Raw genomic sequence first — 18,391 nt, forward strand, 5'->3', positions numbered from 1 at the left:
ATGCTGTTCGGCTTGAAGAATGCGTGGGCAACATACTAGCGGCTGATGGACACCATCTTCAAGGGGATGATCGACAGAAGCGTGGAAGTCTACGTCGACGATATAGTCGTCAAGTTCGACTCGTGCACCCAGCACATTAAGGACTTACAAGAACTCTTTAACGCGCTAAGAAAGACTAACATGCGACTCAACCTCGAGAAGTGTGCGTTCGGGGTTGAAGGAGGCAAGTTCCTGGGTTTCAGGATAACCCATCGGTGGATCGAAGCCAACCCCGAAGAGTGTCGGGCGATAGTAGAGATAGGAAGCCTGAAGAACCTCAAGGAGGTACAACTACTGATAGGCCGTTTGACGGCGCTATCTAGGTTTGTCCCTCGGCAGGCCGAACGAACCAAATCGATGGTGCAATTGCTTCAAAAGGCGACAAAGTTCAATTGGGACGAGACGTGCGAAGGCATCTTCCAACAGCTTAAGGAGTTTCTTTCGTCACCAGCTGTCATCCAAAAGCCAAGGCCCGATCTACCGATCGTGGTCTACCTGGCAGTGTCGGAGGAGGCTGTCAGCGCAACACTGGTGCAGGAGGTGAATAAGGAAGAATGGCCGGTATACTTTGTCAGTCGCACGGTCCATGTGGCCGAGACAAGATACCAAATGATCGAAAAAGTAGCGCTAGCACTAGTCCTGACGGCGAGGTGCATGCAACCGTACTTCCAGAATCACGCCAAATCTTATCTAAACCGGACCTTGCAAGCCGAATGATAGGGTGGTCGGTAGAGCTATCGAAATTTAACATCTGCTACGAGCCAAGGGCCGAATGCTTAACTATTGTGGAGATCGATACCTGGATGGGCCCAATCATCTAGTATTTGGAACATAGAACGTGCAAGCTAGGCGAAGAGAAAACAATTAGGCTGCAATGCGCACAATACACAATGATCGATCAAGACCTATACCGGAGAGGCTATTCAACGCCACTCCTAAAGTGTATCACCAAGGAGCAAGCACAGTACGTGCTGAAGGACATTCATGATGGAATGGCCGACCATTCAGGGCGACTGTGCGAAGTACGTGAAAAAATGCCCAAAATGTCAAGAGTTCGGCCCCTTGCATCATTCGAAGCCGGAAGAGCACCATAGCATGACTTCTCCGTGTCCGTTTGCCGTGTGGGGGATGGATCATCGGCTCCTTTTCACCTGGCAAGGGTCTAACCAAGCATCTGCTGGTTGCGGTCGACTACTTTATGAAGTGGATAGAAGTCGAACCTCTCGCGTCCATATTCGCCAAGAACATACAAAACTTCGTTTGGAAGAACATTGTGTGTCGGTTCGCAGTGCCGCGCACCATCATATATGACAATGGATAGCAGTTCATCGACCGAGAGCTCCAATCCTTCTACGATGACCTCGACATCAAATCTATAACGAGCTCGGTCGAACACCCCAGACAAACAGTTAGGTTAAGGCTGTGAACAAAGTCATCTTGCATGAGCTGAAAAAGAGGCTTGGCACGGCAAAAGGCAAATGGACGGAGGAGTTGTTGGAAGTTTTGTGGGCGTATCGGTGTACACCTCAAACGTCGACACAAGAGACATCGTACAGTCTAATGTACGAAACTAAAGCGATGATCCCATTAGAAGTGGACGAGCCCGGACTCGACCTCCTCAACGAGTTCCACGACAAGGACAAGATTCGTGAAGCCGCATGCAAGCTACGAGCGGTCAGGCGGTACAACACGAAGGTTCGGCCAAGAAGCTTCCACAAGGGAGATCTTGTCTAAAGAATGCGCAGTGAAGCCAGACTGGGCGACAAATTCTATTCAAACTGGGAAGGCCCCTTCCGGGTTCGTGATGTAGGCAAAGGGGGGCATACCACTTAGAATGGTTATCGTGCAAGATTGTACCGAGCACGTGGAATGCCACACACCTCAAATTTTATTCTAGTTAAATCATCAATAAAAATACGCGCACTCTTTCCTCGGCGTTGGCGCAACCGTGTTATACAGCTTTTGAACCTTGTCCATCGGCAAGATCCGATTGTCGAAGACATCCTTGTCTGGGTCAAATTCATCAGAAGGGGGAGGGTCGTTCTACAAAACGTGAGCCTGTCGGATAGCTAGGGAAAACCTTTGATTATTCGAAGTCATCGTCTCGTCGATGGTCTTGTCCAGCTTCGTGTTGACCGCGTCTTTTTCCTTCTTCAGGGCAGACATGTCGTCCTCCATGTTCGACATCTTGTGGTCGACCACCTCCAAAGCCCTTTTCAGTTGGTTAATTTTAGCTGCCCTCGCGAGCTCCAGCCACTCGAGCTCGGCTATCCGAGCCGCATCAAGCTCTCTCTCGGCAGGCTGCTCCGCCAGTTTTCTCTCATAAGCTGTGTTGGCGTCAACAGCCTGCCTCAAGTTGCTCGAGCCCTCGGACAACTCATGCTCCAGGCGTGAGATCTCCTCCACCCAGTGGCCTTGGACGACTGCCCCCATGCGGGTCAACACCAGTCCTCGACAGATCATCTCGATCCCGCCTTGGATCAAGTCATTCTCCGGAATCGCCCAGATTATTTCTTCAGTGTTAGGGGGCAAGTCCACCCTCACCCCACTTGAAAAACATAAGTCACCTCCCAACACCGAGAGGGGTGACTTTGAAGCGGCGTCCACCAGCACCGCAGTAGCTCTCGGAATCGACCGGTTTTCTTCACCAGCCGGTGACAAATCAACATCAATGGGTGCGCGGGGTGCTGGAGGCACGGGCATCTCGCCCGGTGAGCAGTGCATGCGTGCGGTGTCCCCCCCCCCCCCCCCCCTCCCCCCCTCACATTGCCTTTTCTTTAGATTCGGTCTGGATAGCCTAGCATGGGCCTCGGGTCGCAGCAAATCCAGGCTCAGACGACCCCTCCTCTTAGAGGCACGGCCTTGAAGGCCTACAACATATTTCCCGTATGAGGAACTTCTTTGTTCATCATTTCTGCATTAAAAGTCAAAACATTAGTCAAAATTCAAAAGTTTGGCCGAAGGTCTAACAAACTAACATACCCTCGAATGCCACCTAACGATCGAGCGCGGCGTACAGGGATATCAACTGCCGCGCGGGAAGTTTTCTTGGAATGTTATCAAATAGAGAAAAAACCTCCCCCTCATTGGCACTCGGGTTTGTCGGACGAGGACAATCCTTGATTTTCGTTGGGTTCGTAGACTAAGACATAGGAAACTTCGGTCGACCAGCTTCATCAAAAAAGTGTGGCATACCCTCGGGTTACACGTATACTTTGAAGAATCTTTCCTTGAAGTTTTTATAAGAAGCCGTGAAGGCTTTGAACAAAACATTGTCCGGCCGACTTACCAGCGAGTGCCAACTGACAGGGTCAGTCGGATGAGAAGCATAGAAGTGCAAGAAGCAAGAAGGAGAGGGACACAAACGAAAAAGGTAACATATCAGGTGGAAGGCCTGAAGAGACGCCCATGTGTTTGGGTGCAACTGACTCGGGGCGACGTTGAGCACCTGAAGGGCACCCATCGTAAACGCGTCGAAAGGAAGAGAACGTATAAGTCAGAAAAAAGACCAGTGTATATGAAGAAGAAAGAAGGTTCGGTAGATGACCGTTCCCGACAAACACGGTCGGTCAACTCACATTGGCCAAAACTAAAAAAAGAAGCCCTATCTTCCGCCTTCAAGATAGGGACCTTCTTAAAAAATTCAGAGATAGAGGTCTCGGTCCGAAAGTCAGACACAATCCCAAACATTTTGGGATCCACCCAGGCAAGCCCCTGAAGGGGACGCGCCTGCTTAGGGGTACTTGACTAGTCGGAGGCAGTTTCCGGATTATCACCCCTTATTGTTTTCCCCATAGAGGGGTAGGGTTTCAACTGCCTCGACTGACACAATTTCGGTCGTGGAGGAACCAGATGAAGACGAAGGGGGCGCCGGAAGAGGAGAAGGGGCAGCTGAAGAAGAAGAAATAGGACGAGATAGAAAAGACATCACTAACCTTTCGAAGGGAGACAGACGCGGCACAGGAAGAGGAGAGGCACTCGGGTATCAGAGCAAAGTTCGGGGATGAAATAGCCCAAAAGAGTCTCGGAAGACGATGCGTCACAACTCTCCCAACCGTTGGATCAAGAAAATCCAACAGCTCACAATGCTCATCGCCAAAAACCCCTTCATAAATGCACATCATGTCACCCGCTCAGACGTTGTCACAAGTCACGTCACCCATCGAGAAGCCCAATCGTCATTCTGAGCCCATAGGAATCGACCGTCACCTCACTTTTCAGACTCTTCGGCTTGACCAACCCTCGAGCCTAAGGGGAAAGTGTATCGGTATCAACTGGACGATCGACCCAATTATCTTTTTACCATCAGGCCGATCGGCCCCAAAATACCACGACTCGAGCATCGCGACTGAGACAATACGTGCGCCCGGTGATGTTCTGACTAGTACTAAACATAATGAGCCAGGTTAGAGAAACTAACCCGCGATTATGAGCTAATTAGAAGGCCTAAGCGCGATCCAACTCCCTAGTCCGACCCAATCGTGATGCGTCCAAATCGACCTGGAATCGGTTTTGACTGGCTGCCTGCTCGGCCTGAACCTCAACCAGAATCCTGTCCTGATCAGCCTTGGACGCTGCCACAGTTTGCTGAAGAGCATGGCTCCGTTGAAACAGAGGGGGCCCTACCTGTTGATTGCACTCCGACGATTAAGTCAGTTCAGGGTTTATAGAAACAATAGGTAAGTAAGCAGTTTCAGACTTAGAAACAGTGTACCTTTACTAGGGATCTCAACTCCCTTTTATATACTGCTTTTAGGTTACCTCATTGTAACAACCCCTCTCTCACGAGAACCCTACCTCGAATGAAAGTGCACTTGATGGGAAAGCATTTTGTTATGTTGTTACACAATCTTAGTGTAACAACCGCAAAGAATCTTCCTCCTTGGAGTGCACGATATTAATAGCATGGCCGCCAGGGTACCAACTCATGTACTAGCATTATGGGGCTCATCTGTCACTGTAGGCGCTCTAGTTCTTTATGTATTGTGCATGCAACCTTCCCCTGAAACCCTAGCGCTCTTGGGCCTTGGTGTCTTCAGGGGATATTTTCTTGTGCTAGACCCAAAGGTACTATACACACCACATGCACTTTCTTGCTAACTTGGCCTTTCATATATACGGGTTTCAACACACGCATCTTAGAGGACCCATTTACGTGGCCCATTATCTTAACCATACCACCGAGCCGACCCACTCTACACAGATGTCGATGCCGATGTTCGATGTCGATGTCTGGTCCAGTACACAAGCCCCCCATGCTCGAGCTGTAACTTGTTCTAGTGAAGAGGCTAACTGCTCGCCTATGGCGACCTACGTGTTTAGTGAGTGATAGGACGTGCACAGTGCTTCGAGGTGACGTTTCACCACACTCCTTCACCAGCATACACCTGACCTGATCAATGGTTGAAAAGCGTTGCCGCTTGCGCTTCCCCTTATGCGTTAACCTTTTAATTTTTACGCTCCCTTCAGTGTTTCATTCACTTTTTGCACATCTCTTTGAATATTTCTGCCTCGACCGCCCTGCTCTCTTCTCCCCAAACACCTTGTCTCCTCTTGATAATCATTCCAACGTACGTTCTTTACCCGGTTACTGCCTTTGGCCTATCATTTTGTGCTCTTAATCTGCTCATAACCGCACTAGGACTGTTTATATTTCTCGCACCTATGATCGTTGTTCTCTGTTTTTCTTCTTGCTTGCTTCGTTTTTTCCAAAACGCATGCATTTCTTCTTCTAAGTGGTGCGCTTGTTTTTCTTCTTGTTGATTTTTCTCGGCAAGTGTACCGAATGAACTATAATATAGTACTATTTAAAGTACGAATGTCGAACCCACATGGAACAATTTCAATTAAGATGTTCTGTTATAAAACTCATTATGTATAGAAAATAATGTTGAGAACTTGTTCATAACCAAATTATAGATTTCACAAGAAGTAACTCAAAGGTTTAGGGTTTGATACAAGACGTAACAAAACTAACTTATCAAATATAGAGAAAGATACTTGGGATTGAATTGCGTCTATCTCAATCATCTGTATTTTTGAATAATACAATATATAATACTCAAAACTACTTATTCTTGATGCTTAATTTAAAGTCATTCACCTTGATTCCTCACAGATGAAATTCATAAGATGATTTCTCAAACACTGATTCCTCAGATATTTAACAAATCATCCAGCTTTAGGAACAGAATTATGATGCAATCAATAACCTGGAATCTATTCCTAGCATTACAAGTTATCAAGTATTTTCGTCTATTTTAGATCCTTAAAAGTACTTTCCAGTTAAATTTAAGGATCAAAATCAAGACTCCATTGATTATATATATATATATATATATATATCACCAAGAATACATTTGATCAAAGTAAATTACATTCAATCCCAAGTTAGAAAACACTTAGCCACTCATGACAGCTCCTCCAATCTTCATTCTTGATCTGGATTACATAAGAAGGGTATATCTAAGCAAGTTTTTCTCCTAAGAACAAAGGTTTTCTTCTCTTTCTCTCACTAACCTCTCTCTATAAAAATCCAATCTTTTTCCACCGCTTCCTTTTGAGTTGTGCTTCAAAATTTATATAATTAACTTTAGCTCAAGCTAGCCAATTTAGCTTAAGCTAGATCTTTCGGTGCATTTTTAGCTTAAGCTAGCGAGTCTAGCTTGGGCTAGATCAATATTGCACCTTTAATCTGTTGGGTTTAATAGTGCCAAAGTTCAAGAGGGGGGGTGAATTGACCTTTTAAAAGTTTCTCGCAGAATCAATATTTATCATAGTTTACAGAAAATAAATCGATTTATTTGTTAATGAACAGATTTATTTTGGCACTGTTTGTGTTTGAAAATGTTTATACAGCCAAGTCAATCACGAGATTATGCAGATTAATTTTCCAGATACACACACACAAATATTAGGAAGAAGAACAGTGAATCAAAAAACAGCAAGCTTCAATTTTAAGCAAGTGATTAAGGTTCAATTGATAGCTTGACAATTAATTGAGTAACCTATCACAATCAACTTGTTCCAGTGGCTTTTAAAAGATTATAGATGTTCTATTCAGAATCAAACAGTTTTTCCAGAAATTAAGAACAGTATGAAACGAGCCTAGAAAGAACAAATTTATTATTGATTGAACATATTTATTTCTTGACAGTTTAACAAATATGCAGAAATTTAAGTGCAGAGATTAAGGGAGAATGAACACAAGGCAATTATACTGGTTCACTCAACTGAGCTACATCCAGTCTTCACCTAAACCAAGGTGAAATTCACTAAACACAATTCAAACAAACACAAATCCCATTGCTTTTGAACCCTACAAGAACTTAGGTACACTTGCTAAAAAACCCTATTTCAGCGTACACACTCTTCAAGAAACCCTATTAAGAAGAGTTCGCAACCACACTTTTAGAAGAAAAGAAATGTGAAACGAATACACCTGATAGAGGATGCAGAAATCTACCTTAAACCAGTAGAACAGATTGCTAAAACTGTAGCAACACCTCTCACCAAGCTTTGGAACCAAACAAGAACAAACACATTTATGATTTTTTAAATCTTTTAAGAACACATGCTAATTCTCTGTAAATCCTTAATTCTCTTATGCAAAACTTGTTTTCCCAATTGTATGATCGATGTTTAAACTCAGAAACAAGTTTTCTTTTTATAGAAAACCAACTTATAACAGATTTTTGAAAAACAGTTAAAGCTGTTATAAAAAGAACAGATTGAAAATAAAATGAACAGATTTATTTTCAAAAGCAGTTAGAGAATCTGTTATGTGAGGAGACTTAGTCAGCCATTCTGGTGCAGGAACAAAACTGAAAACCGTTTAAGATGGACATGGCACCAGAGTAAAAAAGAATCTAGTCATTTACAGATGAACAAATTTATTTTTCAAAACGATAACAGAAAAAGCTTAACTATTAGAACACAGTCGTTTTGAAAGGTAGAAGACTTAGTCAAAATACTTGATGCACAAAATCTAATTTTCACAAGACTTAGCCAAGGCATCAGTTTAAAAATAAATCTGTTTATTTAGAAAAGAACAGATTTATTTTTATGCAGTAAACGTGTTTTTTTTGTAAAACATGTGTAAAACAGTTTAGGAAATTTTGTGCTTGCTCTTATCACATGGCCAGGGGTTAGAAAGTGAGTTACTCTGCAAAAAGCCTACTCTTAAACAACCTCTAAACACTACCTAAGACATTCTTAAAGCAAAAAGAAATATACAAGAATTGTACATAAAAGTCTTCATCAAACACACGTCTTGAAGGGGCAGCAACCATCTTCAACAATCTCCCCCTATTTGATGGAGACAAATCCCCATAGCTCTGTTGCAATAAGAACCTGTACTGCACCAAATACTAAACCAGAAAGTTGAAACATTGCATAGCATGTGAAATAGTTTTAAGGTGCAGAATGTAACTTCCTGTTTCAGCTAGCTTCACCTAGCATGGTGAGCTATTTTTCTCCACCTTTGGATTCATCAAACAACATTTAAGCATAAGGGAAGATTGTTGGGTTTAATAGTGCCAAAGTTCAAGAGGGGGGGTGAATTGTGCTTTTAAAACTTTCTCGCAGAAACAGTGTTTAACCCAGTTTTACATAAAATAAATCGATTTATGTGAAAATGAACAGATTTATTTCAGCACTGTTTTTGTTTGAAACGCTTTTAATACAGCAAGGTTAATCACAAGACTATGCAGATAGATTTTCCAGATGCACACACACAGATATCAGAATGAAAAACAGTGAAACACAAAACAACAAACTTCAATTTCAAGCAAGTGATTCAGGTTCAATTGATAGCATGCTAATAAATTGAGTGACCTTTGCAAACAACCTGTTCCAGTGGCTTTTAACAGACTATGAGTGTTCTTCTTGATGTCAAGCAATTTTTTCAGAAATTAAGAACAATGAATCACAGAACAGCAAGCTTCAACTTTCAGCAATTGTTTAAGGTTCAATTAATAGCTTTAACAGTTTCTTGAGCAGCCTATCACAGTCAATGTGTTCCAATGGGTTTTTGCAGATTATATATGTTCTTATCAGATTCAAACAGCTTTTTCAGAAATCAAGAACAGTATGCACAGTGCCCAGAAAGAACAGATTTATTTTCAATTGAACAGATTTATTTCTTTGCTGTTTTATCAATTATGCAGAAATGAAATTGCAGAGAGTGAGAGAGAATGAACACAAGCAGTTATACTGGTTCACTCAACCTGAGCTACATCCAGTCTTCACCAACAACAGGTGGAAATCACTAAAACACAGTACAACCAAGTACACTTCCCACTGTTCTTGAAACCTACAAGAACTTAGGTACTCTTGCTGAAAAAACCTATTTTAGCTCCCACACACACTCTCCAAGAACACCTATCAAGAAGAGTGTTCAACCAAACTATTACAAGTAATAAGAAGTGAAACGACTACACCTGACTGAGGATACACAGATCTGCCTTAAACCAGTAGGCAAGATTGCTAGAACAGTAGCTGCACCTCACACCAAGCTTTTGGAACCAAACCAAGAACAAGCACTTTGTGATTTTTGAAATCTTTGAAGAACAATTGCTAATCCTTTGTAAACCTTTGATTCTCTGCTGTAAAACTCGTTTTTGCAAATGTATGAACTGTTGAATTGATTGTTAACTCAGAAAACAAGTTTGCCTTTTATAGAGAACCAACTTATAACAGATATTTGAAAAACAGTTAAAGCTGTTATAAAATGAACAGATTGAAAATAAAATGAACAGATTTATTTTCAAAAAGCAGTTAGAGAATCTGTTAAGAGAGGTGACTTAGTCAACCATTCTGGTGCAGAGATAAAACTGAAAACGTTTAAGCTTGTCATGGCACCAGAGAGAAAAAGAATCTATTCATTTACAGATGAACAGATTTATTTTTTAAAACGAAAACAGAGAAAGTTTAACTATTTAAAACTCAGTCGTTTTGAAAGGTAGAAGACTTAGTCAAAATACCTGATGCACAAAATCTAATTTTCACAAGACATAGCCAAGGCATCAGTGTAAAAAAGAATCTGTTTATTTAGAAAAGAACAGATTTATTTTGCTGCAGTAAACATGTTTTTTGTAAAACATGTGAAAAACAGTTTAAGAAAACTTATGCTTGTTCTTATCACATGGCCAGTGGTTATGAGGTGAGTTACTCAGCAAAAAGCCCACTCTTAGACAACCTCTAAGCACCACCTAAGACATACTTAAAGCAAAGCAAAGAACAAATGAAATGTACATATAGGTCTTCATCAAACACTACAAATAAGCCTTTATCAAACACGATCTTGAAGGGGAAGCAACCATCTTCAACAATCTCCCCCTGTTTGATGGAGACAAATCCCCATAGCTAACCTCATAGCTTTGTTGCTTTAAGTACCTGCACTGCACCAGAGTTTAAACCAGAATTGCACCTGCACTGCACCAGATTTTAAACCAGAAAAAAACAGCAGTATTGCATAGCATAAGACATGGTTTTAAGGTGCAGAATTAACTCCCTGTTTCAGCTAGCTTCACCTAGCATGGTGAGCTATTTTTCTCCCCCTTTGGATTCATCAAACAGCATATAAGCACAGGGAATAAAGGGATATAAAGCAGAAACCATAATCATAATAGTTCAGAAACAGAAAACCAAATTGTTCAGCATTACAGAAACTTGAAAACTGATAAAGAAAGCATTAAAAGCAGAAAACTACTGATCCTTGTAGTAAAGCTCTGCAAGTTATGCCTGAACCCCTTCAATCTGATTATCAAGGTGTTGGAACCTTGCATGAGTAGTCTCAAAGTGTGCCCTTTGTTCTGCAGACATTACATCAAGACGATACAGCACTTGCCTCTCAAACATAGACATTGGTTCTCCATGGTATTCTGGACTTTGATAGGCAACAATGGCATTTGCAACAACTTCCTCATGTTCAGATTGGGCAGCAGGTGAGTCATCATCCATAGCAACAGCTTCATCCTCATCCTCATGTTCTGCTTGAGGGTCCTTCTCCTTGAGAACCACCCACTTGTCTTCAATTTTGTGAAAACCAATTTTGGTGAGAGTTGAAGTATCAATCTCAGTTACAGCTTTGATAGGGTCATTTCTCTCATTTGTAACATCAACACCAAAGTAATCAATTAATTTGGAAACAAGAATAGCATAGGGAAATCGGTAATCAGCCAACCTTTTTGACTTGAGCATGTGTTCATTGACAATGAACACCCAGTTTACCTTAATCTGGTTCATGATGCAATATAGGAGAATGAGATCCTCTTCATGTAAGACAGCATGGTTTGTCCCTCTTGGAATCAGTTGCCAAGCTATGATGTATGCAACTAGACGTGGAGTGAGGTTCAAATGCCCAGCATGAAACCTGTTTATACTTTCTGTAGGATTCCTCATGCAACTCTTATAATATTGCAGCTTGTTGAATTCTGAAATTCCACTGGTATTTCCTTTTCCTACTTTCAATCCAGCGTATTTTATTCCAGCCACAGAATTCCACACCTCACTTGTGATCTTCATCTTAATTCCTTTCACAAAAGAGACAACATTCTTCACATCCAATGTGAGGTTAGTATAAAACACCTTAACCAAGTCAGGATAAACATTACCCGTTAATTCCAGCATCTTTTTCAGTTTCTGGTGCTTCAACACAGCCCTTGTTTCTACCAATTTTTCAGATTTCAGCCAGTTGAAATCCAGCACCTTGGGTATGTTGATCTGCTTCCTGTTTGTCTCATGAATGTAGGCATTGATGCCCTCTTCATTTCCAGCGAACCATCCTTCTAACACACCTTGAGAGGTGGTTTGCTTCCCCTTATTTTTCTGTTTCTTGGAAGAAGAAGCCATGGTTGAACCTGAATTCTTTTCTTGGTTTCAAATGGTGAGAACAGAAAGAGAATGGCCAATATGGGTAGCAAGTATTCACACAGATTTATAGCAGAATAAATGGATTGATATGGCAGTTATGAGTGGATATGCATGAAGATTTTATGCTCTGAATTTGTGCAGAGAATCTTTGAAAATATGCACCAAATATTTAGGGTCACGATGCATACACTCAAACTCTTATTGAGCACCCAAACCATCAAATCGGTTACATAACCATGACCAAAACCGTCAAAGGTATAGAGGTTAATGCCCACTAAGTCAGTCAAGCAGTCAAAGATCAGAAATTCTCTTTCCTAGTCATCAATGCATATCAGTGCAGAAAATAAACACATTTAATTGCGAATAAACAGATTTAATTTTTTACTGCTAGGCACAATTGACATTTATAATACCCAATTCATTAAGTAGAAAATTAAACCTATCTTTGGCTAATGGTTTTGTGAACAGATCAGCAAGTTGTAAATCAGTACCAATGAACTTAATATCACATGTTCCATTAGATATGTGTTCCCTTAGAAAATGATGCCTAATTTCAATGTGTTTGGTTCTTGAATGCATGACAGGATTTTTGGTTAAGTTGATTGCACTTGTATTATCACACAGCAGAGGTATATGGTTAAGTAAGATACCAAAATCATTCAATTTTTGTCTTAGCCATATAGTTTGAGCACAGCAACTCCCTGCTGCAATGTATTCTGCTTCAGCAGTGGAAAGAGCTACACAAGCCTGCTTTTTGCATTGCCATGAGATCAAGCTTGATCCAAGCAAATGACAGGTTCTAAGACAACCTCTAAGCACCACCTAAGACATACTCTTAGACAACCTCTAAGCACCACCTAAGACATACTTAAAGCAAAGCAAAGAACAAATGAAATGTACATATAGGTCTTCATCAAACACTACAAATAAGCCTTTATCAAACACAATCTTGAAGGGGCAGCAACCATCTTCAACAAAGATAAACCAGAAACATAACCATAATAGTTCAAAAAATAAAGACAAATTGTTCAGCATTACAGAATTTAAAAATTGATAACAAAAAGTATGGAAAGCAAGATACTTCTAATCCTTGTAGTATAGCTCTGCAAGCGGCACCTGAACACCTTCAATTTGATCATCAAGATGCTGAAACCTTGCTTGAGTGGTCTCAAAATATGCCCTATGTTCTGCAGTCATGACATCAAGGCGATACAAAACTTGCCTTTCAAACATGGATAATGGTTCACCTCGATATTCTGGAGTTTGATAGGCAACAATGGCTTTTTGATGAGTTGCAGCAGCTTCTTCATGCACTGATTGTGGAGCAGGTGAGTCTCCTCTGACTTCTACAGATGGAGAACTTATCCTTTAATTTCCAGCATGTTCAGCAGATTGTTCTTGTCCATAGGAGTGATGGATAACATAACATGAGTGTTTTGCAGCTTGAACTGTGTCATCCTCCATGGGAACAACTTCATCCTCATCTTCATTGTTGACGTTTGAGGCTCCATGTTCTTCTTGAGGATTCTTGCCTTTGAGAACCACCCAATTGTCCTCTATTTTGTGAAATCCCATTTTTGTGAGAGTTGAAATGTCAATCTCACTTACAGCCTTGATGGGTTCGTTTCTCTCATTTGAAGCATCAACACCAAAGAAATCAATCAATTTTGAAACAAGTATAGCATAAGGAAAGCGATGTCCCAAGAGACCACGACTGATCTCTTGTTTAGCTCAATGTCCATTACAGTTTGATGTCACCATTGCATGACATAGTCTAAAAGTTCTAGGGAAGCTAACTTAACTTTTTGTTCCTCTTCGACCTCGTACACACTAAAAAAATTGTTCTACATTAGCTTCCCATCCTAAGTATACATTAAGGTCACTTTCCCCACTAAAACTAGGTAACTTTACAAAAGGAAAAGAATTCTTTGGTTGGTGTTGATGATGGTGCCTAAATTCATAATTCTGCACTTTCCATTCTTCTTCTTCTTTTTGATTTCCATAGCGCATGTAATGTCTCGTAGTTCTTGTAGGCTCCCGCCTCCTTTCTCTAGCTTGTCTCTCTTAAGCATCTTCTAACCTTTGCATTTTTTCCACTAGTTACCTCATTTCCTCTTCTTTGTGAGCCAAGCTCATTTTGGTATCCCCCAAAAGACGTGTCTTTTGAGGAGAAAGCAGTTTTTGAAGATTCTCCTGAAAACAAATGAGCCATGATTTGCACAAATCAAAGCAAACAATTAGTGAAAACAACGATTTAATGCACTCACTCACGTGTATCACTCGACTTTTTAGTGAAGGATGGAAAAAGGTTAACTTCACTCGAGAAAGGTTTTGCAAATTTTCCAAAGGGTTTACACTTGGTAGCAACACTTCAAGTGAAAGAGGTCAAAGCTTTAAACACTTTCTCACCAAAGAACCCCCAATAAAAACTTAAAGAAAGATTTGAAGACAAGCAAGAAAAGGTTAAAGAAAGAAAGCTAAACGAAATTAGAATTAAGATGGTGACAAAACTTAAAACAACACAAACAAGAAAAGCACTTTTGAAGATTCAAAGAAACTTACTTAAACTTTTAACTGTGAAGTTTTTTTATTTTTATAAATGGTAAAAGCAAGAAGGATAAAATTCCACAAATATGAAAACAATTTGCCACATAAAAAGAATTCTCTTTTTAGTAATTTTGATCTTGAAAAGTGAAATGCAAAAACTTTGTTTTTGTTTTATGGATTCAAAAATGTCCATAATCTTGGTATGCATATTTTTTTTTTTAACTTCACTTTCAAATTTTCACAAAGAGAATGGGATTCAATTTATATGACCACTTCATTTCTTTGTTTGGAACTAAATTAACTACCACTTAAACAATTTCTAGTTGCTTTTAGTTCTTCACAATTAAAAGCAAAATAAGTAGAATGGATGTAAAAACTCTTAGAACACTAAGAACAAAAGACTCAAACAAAAGAGTTAAGGGAAAAAAATTGACACAAAATAATTCAAAAGCATAATTTAAATTGCTTAATGAATAAAAAGGTGTGATCCGATCGGTCATCGGTCGTCGATGACGTCAGCAGTAGGGGACCACGTGGACCAGGTGGCAGAGAGATCAGGGAGACGACCGCCAAGAGCGGTGATCGGGGGGTCCGTAACCAAGTGACCACCGACAGATCAGGCGGCAGAGAAGTCAGGGGACAGATCACCTAGAATGGTGATCGGTGGTCAGTAACCAAGTGGCCACCAACATATCAGTTCCCATGCGAGCGCCTGGGGGCAAACGCGAGAAGCAATAGAGCACTGATCAGTCATCGGGGTCTCGTGTTACACGCAGTTAAACTGGGACTGAGGTTCCCAGCGAGAGCGTTACGCATGGACCTCGCATGAGCACATCTCAGGGAATCATGCACGAGAGTGGCCTGAGGGAACTAGTAAACCAGTCAGTGATTGGTGATTCCCTCAACCCATTATGTGCGTGACACCGTGAAGGGTAAGCTGTATACGCAGAGAGAAACGTTTGGTGAGTGTGCCTAGACCAGCCACACCTGGCGTTCTCCTAAGAGTATGCGATTTACCCAGATGAGAGAAATATCCTAAGTTACTCCGCAAGGGCGTAACTTAGGCACACAAAGAGAAGCGCTAGAGCCCTTCCAGTAAGTGACACGTGTGTGGTTAGATGTGAGTTGCAGGCCTCCACGTGTCATCATCTGAGAGGGGTGCGGTCCAGACAAAAGTGCACTCCGTACCACTAAGGGTACAGACAGGCGCAGCCAAGCGCAGAGACGCGCAGACATGCACAGACTCTCACGCTCTCACTACTGATTCTAGAAGTACGTTGTCTCAGAAAGGCATAACAGGGTTCTGACACATGCCAGAAAAGCATAACAGAATTCTGTTATGCCCAGAAGTAGAGAGAGAGAGACATAAAGAGAGAATCAGGGAGAGATTGAGGGATACGAGAAAAGAGAGAACAAGAGTTTTTCACACACTACTAGTTTTTCTCATCTTTGGTGGTTCTGTGGACTAACTTGATCGTCAGAGTGCAAACGGCCGCTAGAGGCGCCGTCTGTGTGTTTTGCAGGTCACGTTTGGAGATCCAAGAGAAGGTTCTGAGGGTGATTCTACAGAGAACGCAGTCGCGTAGACGGGACAGAGAGTGTTACAAAGCGATTCCTCCACGTTCGAGTTGCCGGCAGGATCATTTGGTCGAGTGAATCGTGGTCCCATATACACCACAGTTTTGAAGCTTACCAGAGTTTTACCAACTTCTTTGACAAGGAAAGATGCCAAGAAACAGACAACCATCACCTGCGCCATCTGCTAACGAAGGAGCTGTGACAATGGCGCAGGTCCTGGAGATGGTGCGCACGCTGTAGGATAACGCCGCAGTGTCAAAAGCTGAACAAGAGAGGATGCAGACGGAGTTGGCCGCGTTGCAAAGCAGGAACGACGAGCTGAATCGCGTCAACGAAAAGTTGAGAAGGACGTTGCAGGCGTAGAGGGAACACGTGGTTGACGAAAGGATGTCTAGGCAGCCGTCACCTCCAAGAGCGTTCCCCATGGCATTCTCCCCTGAAATCATGGGAACCATGGTGCCTCCCAACCTGGTGGGGGTGAAGGCACCGTTCAAGGGGGTAGAAGACCCGGAGGCGCATCTGACGGCGTTCCACACCCAGATGATGTTGTCTGGAGGCTCAGACGCTGTGTACTGCAAAATGTTCATGAGCACGCTAAGCGGAATCGCCATGGAGTGGTTCATGAGCTTACCAGAAGGACATATCACGTCTTTCTCTCAGTTTTCGAAGCTCTTCACTGAGCAATACATCGTCAACAAAGCACCTGCAGTGGTGTCATACGATTTGTTCGACGTGCGTCAGTACCAAGGCGAGTCGCTGAAGGACTACCTCAACCGCTTTGGAGCACAAGTGGTTAGACTGCCCAACAAAGATGAAGATATGCTGGTGCACGCGTTTAAGAAGGGAGTACTGCCTGGCCCCTTCAGCGAGACTCTCATTAGGAGCCATCCCAACACCTTTACAGAGATCCGACGACGCGCGGTGGCGCACATAGTGGCAGAAACAGAGGTTTCTGAGAAAAGGGGAAGTGCTGCACCACCAAGACCGCGTGGAGGGCAAGGGAAACCGCAGCAAGCAAGGGTGCATGAGGCCAAGGAGGGGAAAAAGGTGCGGGAAAAACCTCGTCCCTATGCACCAGGCAAAGATCAAAGCAGGGGGCGTGCAAGGGAGAATAACGCACCCCCAAGATACAACTTCATGGTGGGATTGGCGGACCTCATCGCCCTTCCCGCTGTAGCAGCAAGACTACGCGTACCGGAGAAAACTGATAAGGTACTTGGTAGAAAGAAGAATGAGTGGTGTGAGTTTCACCAGGCCTTTGGCCACACACTTCATTCCTGTTTAGCGTTGGGTCATCAACTGGCAGAGTTGGTGAAGTCTGGGTTCCTAGCAGATTACCTGCGTGAGCCGCAGGGCGATCGCGCGTCGGGATCCCAGACCGGAGAACAGCAGCATGAAGTCCCTGTACATGGGGAAGTGCAGACGATCGCGGGAGGCTTCTCTGGTGGGGGATGCACAGTGTCACAGAGAAGGAGGTACGCTCGGTCGGTTATGGCGGTAGATGCGGTAAATGAGAGCCATTACCCTGAAGTAGATATTGTCTTCAGGAAAGCTGATCTACGGGACGTTGTCCCGCACGACAACGACCCTGTGGTCATCTCCCTCATCACGGCTGGAAGACGAGTGCACCGAGTGCTCGTAGATCAAGGAAGCTCGGCAGACGTCATGTTCTGGCCAACGTTTAACAAGTTGCAGTTGTCCCCTAATCAACTGAGGCCGTATACCGGGTGTCTTTACGGCTTCGCAAGAGATCGGGTAGAAGTGCGGGGTTACATTGAGCTGAGGACAACGTTCACTGATGGGACGACAGCCCGCACCGAAAGGATAAAGTACTTGGTGGTGAACGCCCCTTCTGCGTACAACGTCTTGTTGGGGAGGCCAACACTTAATAGGTTGGGCGCAATACCATCAACGAGGCACATGAAGTTGAAGTTGCCTTCGATGGAGGGGACCGTAATAACCATCAAGTCGGATCAGGCTGAGGCAAGACGCTGTTATGAGAACAGCCTGAAGCAAAAGAGAAGTGTTTGCCACATCACCACGACACCACCACCAGGTGTGCGCGAAGAGCGATCGGTGGTTAGGGAGACACAGGGCGCTCAGAGGATGGAGAACGCTGCGGCAGGGGGCTCCCAGGTAGCCCAAGTTGAAGAAGAAGAGGAAGGCGCGATCGCTCCTCGCGAGTCAGGGATCGCGAGGGCGGTCATCGCCAGCTGAAGGGTGGGTCGAAGTGGACATCAAGGGGAAAAAGTTCAAATTGGGGGGATCCCTCGTTGAAGAAGAGCGAAAGCTGGTCGTTGGTGTGATCGAAAAGCACATGGGTGCCTTTGCATGGTCAGCGTCCGACATGCCA

The sequence above is a fragment of the Phaseolus vulgaris genome, chromosome 4 (assembly GCF_000499845.2).
Source record: "Phaseolus vulgaris cultivar G19833 chromosome 4, P. vulgaris v2.0, whole genome shotgun sequence".
Lineage (NCBI taxonomy): Eukaryota > Viridiplantae > Streptophyta > Magnoliopsida > Fabales > Fabaceae > Phaseolus > Phaseolus vulgaris.